We start from the raw sequence: 8,849 nt of genomic DNA, 5'->3' as shown, positions 1-8,849 counted from the left end.
ACATTTACACTCCCACCAAATCCTAGTACAATGAACGAACAAATATACAAAGAGTAAGTGAATTGTGCAGGATTTCTTGACTCTGAAGGATAGCCTGAAGTTAAGCTATCAGAGGTGTAACACAGAGCAGTTTGTGCAGTGTTATCAATCGCTTTCTTCTAGTCAGTTCTCTAGGAGGAGCACCAATTTTTTGATTGGTCTCTCAATAACTGAGGGCTTGGAGGGAGGATCTTGTTTTTTATGAGGTTTCCTCTCCCCAACTTGCACTTTAACTCGACGAACCAAGCCATCACTACTTTGAACAGTTTCAATCACTCGTCCAAGTTGCCACTGATTTCTTGGGAGGTTGTCGTCTTTAATAATGACAATGTCATTCACTTGGAGGTTGCGTTGAGGTGAGTGCCATTTCTGTCTCAAGGATATGTTCAGCAGATACTCCTTTTTCCAGCGGCTCCAAAACTGTTCGATGAGATACTGAACTCTTCTCCACCTCTTTGTCGCATACAGGTCCTCCTTGACAAATACTCCAGGAGGAGGAAGCGCAACTTTAGATTTCATCATAATGAGGTGATTCGGTGTTATTGGCTCCAGTGCCTGAGGATCATTGATTCCATCCACTTTTAACGGGCGGCTGTTAACAATAGCCATGGCCTCATATAGCAGTGTTCTGAGGGAGGCGTCATCAAGTCGACCTGGGCACTGTGCAAAGGTGGCATTCAGCACATTTCGAACAGTTCTGATCTGGCGTTCCCAGACACCACCTGCAGGACTGTCAGAGGGAGCATTGAAGACAAATTCGCACTGCTTCTCAATCAGGAAGATTTCCAGTAGCTTAGTATCACACTGTTTAAGTGCTTCCTTGAGCTCATTCCTGGCGCCAACAAAATTAGAACCTTGGTCACAACGAAGTTGTTGAACAGCTCCTCTCAGGCTGATGAAGCATCTCAATGAGTTGATGAATGAGTCTGTTGACAAATCTTCGAGCATTTCAATATGAACAGCTCTAGAGTACAGACATGTGAAAATTAAGCCGTATCTTTTGTATTCTTTGCGGGCTCTCTTTACAATGAAAGGACCGAAACAATCCATGCCGCTGTGCGTGAAAGGTGCTGAGGCTTCGACACGTTCTGCGGGAAGCTCGGCCATTTGTTGTCTTTCTGTCGGCCGTCGCAGTTTTCTGCAAAGCACACAAGTGTGTATAAGCTTGGCAACCAACTTGCTCCCACCAATTACCCAGAATCCATTGGCCCGAAGCTCCATTAAAGTCTGGCTTCGACCCTGATGAAACGTTTTAGCGTGGAAATGAGACACAATCAGCTTGGTGATGTGGCTGTTATTCGGTAGGATGACTGGGTGCTTGACTTTGTGACAGAGCGATGACTCTTTCAATCTCCCACCAACACAGAGAAGTCCTTCAGACCAGATAGGGTCGAGACAGAAAAGTGAGCTTGAGTTTGGAAGGTCTTTTTTACCCTGAAGCATCTTCATCTCCTGGGGGAAGGCTTGCTGCTGTACGATCTTAATCACTTCATCTGCAGCCTTCTCACACTCCTTAACAGTCACATACTCACGGTGTTGTTTCTGTTTAGAACCCAACCTCTTGATTCTTGCCACCACCTTAATAATTGTTGTCCAGGAGGAAAACTGACTCAAACGCCTGAGGATGTCATTGCAGTTTTTGACTTCTGTTGCAAACACCTGAATTGTCTTGACTTCAGGATCACCAATGAGTAATTCTGATGGAGCGCTGGGTGTTAGAAGTAATTTACTCTCCCAGAGAAACTTCGGTCCTCGCAGCCAGTTTGTTGAATGAATGTCTGAAGCACAAAGACCTCGGGAAGCATGATCAGCCGGGTTTTCTGCGGTGTCCACATAGTGCCACTGACTGGGATCACTATTATCCCTTATCAGCTGAACACGGTTTGCAACAAATATGTGGAACCTACGGGCATCATGGTTAATATACGCAAGCACAACTTGTGAGTCTGTCCAGAAAACCTCTTCATCAATCTTTATGTCAAGTTCACTTTTTAACATGACACTGACTTTCGTAGAAACCACAGCTGCTGCGAGTTCTAGTCTCGGGATACTTAAGACCTTTGAGGGTGCAACCCTTGCTTTCGCCAGAACAAGACTGCAATGGACTTCATCCTTGTCATTTTGGAACCTGAGGTAAGAACATGCACCATATCCCACGCAGCTGGCATCCGAAAAATGGTGCAGCTCTACTCTGACAATGTTATGGAAGTCATGTGGGTGGTAACATCTCGGAATTGAAACCTCTTTCAACCTCTGAAGCCCATTTATCCACTCCTCCCACCGTGGCCTCATATCTTCTGGGAGTGGATCATCCCATCCGATGCCTCTGTGACACAGCTCTTGAAGTATACGCTTTCCAGTTAGGCTGAATGGAGCGATGAATCCAAGAGGGTCATAAAGAGAGGCAATGACAGAAAGGCAACCACGCCGGGTTGAAGGCTGATCTTTCAAGCTGCTGCTAAAACTGAAAGTGTCAGTTTCAATCGACCATTCAATGCCGAGTGCACGCTCTGATAGGGTTGGATCCAGTCCTAGAGGTTTGATGGTTGCTGCTCTTTCTGAGGGATCTAAGCAGGCGAGGGCTGCTTCCTCATTTGAGTTGAATTTATGGAGGCGTAGACCTCCTCTTTTGCACAACTCCTGTGACTCAATGATCAGTTTCTGGGCTTCCTCGACTGATGGGACGCTGACTAGCCCGTCATCAACATAAAAGTTTTTCTCCACAAATGTTGATGCTAGTGGATAGGTAGCTTTGTGTTGCCGTGCGAGATGTTTTAAGCCAAAGTTGGCACATCCTGGAGACGAGACGGCTCCGAAGAGATGAACCGCCATCCTGTATTCCTGTGGTTCATTCTCCAAATCTCCACCTTTCCACCAGAGGAATTTCAAATAATTACGGGATTCAGGAGTGACGGAGAACTGATAAAACATTCTTTCGATATCACAGATGATCGCTACGGCCTCCTTCCTGAAGCGGTAGAGAACTCCTACCAGAGGATTGGTAAGATCAGGCCCAGTTAGCAGAGTGTCGTTTAGAGAAACACCATGGAATTTGGCTGAACAGTCGAATACGACTCTCAGCTTGTCTGGTTTTCTGGGGTGATAGATGCCGTGATGCGGAAGGTACCACTCAGTCTCTCCTGCAAATGTTGTAGGGGCAGGCTCTGCATCACCCTTGTTAATTGTTTCTTCCATGAATGTTTTGTATTGATCATAATATTGTTTATTGGTCTTTAATTTCTTCTTAAGGCACTGCAGGCGAACTGTGGCTAGCCTCTTGTTGTTTGGTAGGTTGGGTGGACTATTGCCCTTGAAAGGGAGGGGCATCTCATAATGTCCGTCTTTCTTCTGCGTGATGTTGTCACTGAGGAACTGTATGAAGTGAACATCATTCTGGGACACATATTTATCTTCATAAGTTCTCTCGGTGAAGTCTGATTCTAGGGCTTTTAGAACATCTGTCGCCGATGGAATTGGCAGTTCTTTTACTGTGAGCCGATGCACAAAGCTCTGACTTCCTTGTCTGTCTAGGTGCGGATTTGATGAGCCTATGATACTCCATCCTAGTTTTGATCTCTGTGCAAACGGTTGATTTTTGTCTCCAATGATAACCTCAAGAGGAGCTAGTGCTGCTGGACAGTCATATCCAATCAAGAGCCCTACATCACAGTCTTGAAGGGGTGGTAGCTTATCTGCCAAATGTCGGAGATGAGGCCAGAGTAAAGCTGTTTCCTTCGTTGGGACATAAGACTTGTCCACCGGGATAAAGTCACGGCTGTAGGCTTGCTGTAATTGGATGTGGTTCTTAGAGTGCAGTCCTCGTACTTGTAGACCATGGACGTTCTTGCTAGATATGATTGTATCAATAGCCGTCATAGTACTCAATTTTAATTTTACTGGTTGGGCATCAACATTCAGTTTGTCAAGTACATCTTCTAAGACAAACGTTGAGTCACTCTGTGTGTCCAGTATTGCGTACGTAAGTACTTCTCTGTATGGCTCTTGTATTGAAGACACAAAGACTGGGACGATACTTGAGGTAGCTGAAGCACGTTGTGTTGATGTATGTGATACAACCTTGTGCATTTCCAAGCTTGCATGGTTTTCTGTGGAAGTGGAGCTATTCGTTGTTGCTTCCACAGGTCTTTGTTTCCTGTCATCGTGCAAGCAGGTTGGGTGACGACGGCTGCATATGTTGCATGTGTGTCGTCTCTTACAATCTTTGGTCATGTGACCCTTCCTCAAGCACCCAAAGCAGAGCCGATTTTCAGAGATGAATGCCTTTTTATCTTCACCACTCTTTGCTGCGAAGGTGGGACACTTGGTGATGTTATGAGCTTCACTTTTACAGACAGAGCAAGTTGATTTTGGTTTACTGCTGTTTGTTTCTTGTTTCTCCTGAGTGAAACTCTTAGTTTGTGTATTTGTGTTGAGAGCTTTGGCTCTCTTTGGTGATCTTTCATCTGTGGCCTTGAAGTTCATCAACAATGGAGAAGCAATAGGGTTACAGGCTATCCGTGCTTCTTTGCTCAGGAACTTTGTGAAGCATGCAAGATCTGGATAGCTTCCAGATGAGTCAAGTTCCTCTACAACAATTCGACTCCACTTGCGCACAATCCATTCCGGTAGTTTTTTGAGCAACTTGTGATTTTCCTCACAATCGTTAAGGATAGCTAGTCCTTTGACGTGGGGAATCGCCTCAGTGCAGCCTTGGAGGAAGTCAGCAAACTCTTGTAGTGCAAGTGGGTCGTTTGTGTTGATCTTTGGCCATCTCATGAGCTTATCTCGGAAAGCCTTTTGTATGATGAACGGGTTCCCATATCTGTCTTGTAAGACTTTCCATGCTCCATTGTATGCGCTTTCCGAATCTCGATAAAAGAAACCTTCTACAGCTTTGCGCGCCTCTCCAGCAAGATAATTTTTTAGATAAAACATCTTCTCACTTGGTGGGAGGGGTTTTCTGTCAATAAGAGCTATGAATGACATCTTCCAATCTGTAAACTGTAAAGGATCACCACGGAATGTGGTTGGTTCAGGGACAGGCAAGCGGTTCATGCTTAATGAGCTGGCGATTGCTTGGGCTAGACTGACAGACTCCTGGGACGTTGTCACCTCCGGAGCAGTTTGGTGAGGTTGGAATGATGCAGCATCAGGATTTAATCGAGGTTCAGTTTCCTTTCTGTAGCAAGCAGAGTTAGTTGCGTCATTAATCACATCATCATGGTATTCGAACCCTTCAAAATCGTCATATGCTCTCACATGAGCTGCTGCTATGGCAACATCTTTTGCTGCTTGTAACTGCTGCAATTTGGTTCTCTCTTGTTCCAACTGTTGTTGCATTTCCAACTCTTTTTGTTTCATTTCTACTAACATTTTCGCCTCTTTAAGTTTCCATTCACCTTCTAACTTCTGAAGATGTGCTTGCTGTGCTTGGATTTCTTTCATAGCTTTTGATTGTTCCAGCTTAGCCGCAAGCTCGGCTTGTGCATCTACTCTACTGCTGTGGGTACTGGCTGAGCTGGAGTGGTTGCTCAATCTCTCCGGTGACTCCACTGAGCTCACCGTTTCAGTTTTAGTGTGGCCAAAGACAGACCCATATTCAACTTTGTTTAATGTTTCTCTTACCCTTTCCTTCTCAAGTTGATCATTAAATTCTTGGTTAACGGTCTCTAGACGGATACTTATGAGGTCACAAATGTCTTTTGTTAGTGTAACACAGGCGTCCATTTTCTTTACAATCTCTGGTGTGGTGTTACTGTTACGAAGTATAGGTTCATACTGCTTGTTTACGTCATCACGCTTTGCTTGAATGTCTTGCTGTAATTCAATCAGGTCTTCTGATGAACAGAGGGTTTTTAATTGTGTCCTAGTCTCCCTTGCTACCAGCTTCCAAGCGTCATAGGACTTGTTAAATGCTTTCTCACGTTTTCTGGTGTCTTGATCATGCATCTCTTGTCCTTTCTCTGTTAGCTTTCTTTCACGTGAGCTAGACCTGCATGGGGTGTCTTTAAGTAACATCTTGTTTGTTTGTGCTGCTGCTTTAAGTCGAGTGTAGCCTTTGATTGTCCAATGCCTGAATTTTCACTTGTAAGCTGTAGTTATCTTTTACCACAGAGTAATGTTTATGCTGAGCATTAACAGATTATGGACATCTAAAGGATTTTAAGCTTAAAACAGTAACAACAAAAAACTTCCTTTCTACCTTTTCATAAATAGACATTACCCAAGCGCATGAGCTAGTTTCTTGAAATAGTTACCAGTTTTAGAAGCGTTAGGAACTGAGAATTAGCTTGCAAGAAATTTTTACCTTATAATACCATATTATTATTTAAGTCACTTCAGTTATGCTGGAAGGATGTGTAGAAATTGTCCCTTTTCAACTTTTTTGCTCCTTGGCATCCAGTGTCTCTTTTTGCAGCTTTAGCTGTACCTTAAGCATGCTGTCCATTTTAAGTCTTGCCTGGGTGCATGAGTTGGATGCAAGCGAAGTAAACTGGCTGGTACTAGGTTGGTGGATGGACCTCAGATGTGATGGCGTCAGCTTCTCACCAGGGACGGCAGGGCTGGTGCAGCGATGAGTTTTCACTGTAGCGGCCCCTTGGATATCAAGACGCAGAGAGTTTCAAACGGGTGTACTTTTATTTCTTCTTCTCAATGAGCACCATGCACACCATGAACACCGTGAAAACTACAGAAGACACAGAAGAATTACAAAATGTTTCTATGTAGCTTCACACACAAAAAAAACTGCACAAATTATGTTCACAAATGAATTATGTTTACACAATACAAATAATTTCAAATGATGACCAATATGAAATGAAATATGTTTTAAGCCTTTATGACAAATGAAATACATACAATATATGAAATAATTGTTCACAGAAATATATTTATATTGATTAAATTAAATTAAATGTGCAATAAACCAAAAACTAATTAAGTATTGACATTCTCTTTACTAATACACACTCCCCACATTTTCCTTCATACCTCATTCCGCTTCTCCAAGGGCGCTAATTCAATCAGCTACCATGCTCTCTAGCTCGACACCATCACAGTTTGGAGTTCTTAGAAAATAACATGTACGAACAATACAAAATAAATTAAATCACAATGTAAACTCTCTTTACAGGATTCAAATGGATGAACACGATAAATAATTAAAGTGGTTACAAGTTTTTACCGTTCTTCCGACGACGCGCGAGCACGTTGTGCAGAGAGTGTAACAGGAAGTTTTAGCGTCATAAAAAACATCCGAACTTTTCGAAGAAGAACAGCGCCTTTTCAAAATAAAAGCCTGAACAGATAAGGTGACACTGTTGAACTATAATGTCTTTAAAAGTATAAAAAATAAATATGATATATTTTATAAACTATGTAGGAAAATATTAAATGCAATTTATAAGACATTTACAATAGTAACATCAAAACTACAAGTACCCAGGGGGCAAAGGGGGTTTAGCAGACATGGGCTGCTGTAAAAGGTTGTCATATAAAAATGAAATCTATGATGTCTGAGGATCACAACCTGGGTGGACAACCCGGTCAACAAGCTGCTAGAAACTTGTAATTAGGGTCAAAACAATGCTACCTCAAATTCTGCTTTAACTCCCCGGAATCACCCAAACATGCTAAAAAGGTTTATTATATTCATGAATCGTGAGCTATATCTCCCTGATACTTTATGCTAGAAACAAACTGAGCAGACCTTTAAAAAGAGTGGAAGACAAGCTTTCTGATGCCTTGATTGTACATGTAATTAGAATGTAAGAGTTAACAATGCCTTTTAATTCATAGGTAGGGGAAAAAAATAAAAAAATATTGAACATTCCATTTGTAATCGGCAGCATCTTTTCCCTTTGTTGTTGTTAAAATAAACAAATTACCATGTGAAGTTAACTTTTACTAGATGAAATCATATTTTGATAATTTTCACTAACCAGACAGTCCTCATGGCCCATAACACATTTAGAGGGAATTCAATGTCAAGCCTATAATAGCCTGTCATTTCAAACAAGATCCAAGAAAGTTAACTGGTGTTAATTGTATACTGCTCTGTTTCTGTATGTACAGTATATAGTTTGCATATTTATGCAATATCTATTATTTGTATTGTAATGTCTAGTATTTCTAATATTCTTTCACAAATGGGATAGCTTTATTTATTCTATTGAAATAAAAAAAAAGGGTTTGAGGATTTTGGGTTGGGCTGGTTACTGTTCAATCCTGGTGTTTGGAGTGTGAGACAAAGGTACTGACAACTAAATGTTGAAAGAATAAAACACACAGGAGTCATGTGTGGAGTAGATTTAAAAGTATTTACTGATTAAAACTGTTACATTAAGTAGCAATTTGTACCAAAAAAAAAAAAAAAACGAAATAGACAAACATTACAATTCAGGGTGATAACTAACTTCTGTAATAGTGTTTATACACTTTGTTTAGTTGTTTTTGGAGTCACTGCTGCTGTCGCTGCTCTCTAGTGTTTCAGCATGCTGTATCCTACTACATTTGGTTGCCAACCCCAAGGCAACGGCATCTATGTAGCATGGAGCAGTTCTTCTGACAACCTTTAACCAGAGATGGGCTCAAATACATCAAAAAGTATTTAATTACAAATAACAAATACTTACTCATCAAATGTATTTAAATAAAATACAAAATACTGCTGTGAAAAAGTATTTAATTAAAATACAAGTAATTTGTAATTTGAAAATACAAAAATATATATTTTTTACAGTCTTCTGTAGTGTAAGTGTGGCGTTAGATACATGTAAGAGAATATTGCAATATCATTGTTTAGTGCA

At 41.5% G+C, this 8,849-nt stretch overlaps 1 long non-coding RNA gene across 1 annotated transcript; it reads right to left on the bottom strand.

Annotated features, from left to right (window-relative positions):
• Positions 1 to 6,504: 6,504 nt before the first annotated feature.
• Positions 6,505 to 7,275, bottom strand: LOC308705188. Its single transcript, XR_014031887.1, has 3 exons — positions 7,226 to 7,275; positions 7,033 to 7,109; positions 6,505 to 6,727 (listed from the first exon to the last, which is right to left on the bottom strand). It is a non-coding gene; the product is annotated as an uncharacterized lncRNA (long non-coding RNA).
• Positions 7,276 to 8,849: the final 1,574 nt, after the last annotated feature.

This window comes from Scardinius erythrophthalmus, assembly GCF_964197995.2.
Source record: "Scardinius erythrophthalmus genome assembly, chromosome: 17".
Taxonomy (NCBI): Eukaryota; Metazoa; Chordata; class Actinopteri; order Cypriniformes; family Leuciscidae; genus Scardinius; species Scardinius erythrophthalmus.
Note: the sequence above shows the minus strand (reverse complement) of the source record. Positions and strands in the feature narration are given on the sequence as shown.